Source organism: Coregonus clupeaformis, chromosome 29 (assembly GCF_020615455.1).
Source record: "Coregonus clupeaformis isolate EN_2021a chromosome 29, ASM2061545v1, whole genome shotgun sequence".
Taxonomy (NCBI): domain Eukaryota; kingdom Metazoa; phylum Chordata; class Actinopteri; order Salmoniformes; family Salmonidae; genus Coregonus; species Coregonus clupeaformis.
In genome coordinates this window covers 10,326,996-10,329,022 of record NC_059220.1, presented here as the reverse complement: position 1 = coordinate 10,329,022, position 2,027 = coordinate 10,326,996, and positions in this window count along the sequence as shown.

The window sequence follows — 2,027 nt, the reverse complement described above, 5'->3', positions numbered from 1 at the left end:
CTGGCATCTGCCAAACCCAGATTTGTCCGTCGGACTATGGTGAAGCGTGATTCATCACTCCAGAGAACGCGTTTCCACTGCTCCAGAGTCCAATGGCGGCGAGCTTTACACCACTCCAGCTGACTTGTTGGAAAGGTGGCATCCTATGACGGTGCCACATTGAAAGTCACTGAGCTCTTCACTAAGGCCATTATACTGCCAATGTTTGTCTATGGAGATTGCATGGCAGTGTGCTCGATTTTAATACACCTGTCAGCAAAGGGTGTGGCTGAAATTAAACTGTGTCTAGTGTTCGTACCAAACCAAATTCCATTCGTCCCAAATGGCACCCTATTATCAATCTAGTGCACTAGGGCTCTGGTCAAAACTAGTGCACTATGTAGGGCCCTCAAACTCAATTCTGAACCTCGAAGCCAGTTCCACTACGGTTTTTTTCATTGTTCCCCTCTAATCAGGGACTGATTTTAGACCTGTGACACCAAGTGGGTGTAATTAATTATCAGGTAGAAAAGACAACCAGCAGGCTCCGAACCTCGTAGGGTAAGAGTTGGATACCCCTGGTGTAGGGAATAGGGTGCCATTTTGGAAGCATCCAATGTATGCAGGGTAGAGCTTGTCTGTTTGTTTAGTTTTATGGTATAGGTGGGAAAGGCATGTTTTGACGAAGCATAAGAGCTTTCCTATTGCTTAGCCTAAGGTAGTAGCGATGTTACTGATGATCTAGGCTACTTTGTAGATCTTCTTCAAGAGACTGTTAGTTTCCTGATTCATGTCTTTGCTAATAAATAGCCAACTGTGTTTATTTGACTGTGCTTGCTGACACAGGATGACCAGCAGTGTCTGGAATAGAAAAAACAGGATAGCAGTCGGCAGTTTGTGCTAGCCTAATACTGCAGCCTGTGTTGTGGGAAAGAGAACTTGTAGGATTATTTTGCCTGAGAGAGGAAGCTCACGTTCATCACTCAGCCCTCCTCCTCAGGTCTTTGATCTGAGCCCTCTGTCAATCCCTTGATTCTATGTACACTCCAATCCGATAATGCTATTATTGGCCTAGGCTATGTTCTAACCACTCAATATTCCACACTCTTTCGCTTCCCCTGTAAAACCCAGTGGAACTGTAGAAGGGAGGGAGGGAGTTTATGGTGTGTTTATGGTGAGATGAGTAATGGTATATTGATCCATGAGCTCATTCCCCTCCCACCCCTGTGGCTCTGGCTGAAGTAATGCCACAGAGTAGACAGCCATGAGCCATTCCTCTACTGCTGACATAGGCTCATAAAGCACAAACCGATGACCGCCAAGGCATGGAAGGCAGTGATGTAGTGCACTCACTCAACAACGTGCAGCTTGTTTCCTACCTATTGAATGAGATGACAGCACAGCAGACAGGAGCTGTTCTGGGGTGTGGTCTCTCTCCCTCCTTGGGGCCCAGCTGGCCTGCCTGTCCTGTCTTTCCACAGTCCTCTCTGGCTGCTCTCTGAAATGTGACACCAGCCAGGAGGCAGCATAAAACATGCTCCAGAGGCCTAAGTAGTCAACCACTGACTGACAGAGGCTGTCTCAAATGGCACCCTATTCTCAATATAGTGCACTACTTTTGACCCTTATGGTGAATAGGGGGTGCCATTTGGTAAGCAGTCTGTCTCTCTCTCTCTCTCTCTCTCTCTCTCTCTCTCTCTCTCTCTCTCTCTCTCTCTCTCTCCCTCTCTCTCTCTCTCTCTCAATTCAATTCAATTCAATTTAAGGGCTTTATTGGCATGGGAAACGTGTGTTAACATTGCCAAAGCAAGTGAAGTAGATAGTAAACAAAAGTGAAAAACAATCAGAAGTAGTAAACATTACACTCAGAAGTTTCAAAAGAATAAAGACATTTCAAATGTCATATTATGTATATATACAGTGTTGTAACAATGTGCAAATAGTTAAAGTACAAATGGGAAAATAAATAAACATAAATATGGGTTGTATTTACAATGGTGTTTGTTCTTCACTGGTTGCCCTTTTCTTGTGGCAACAGGTCACAAATC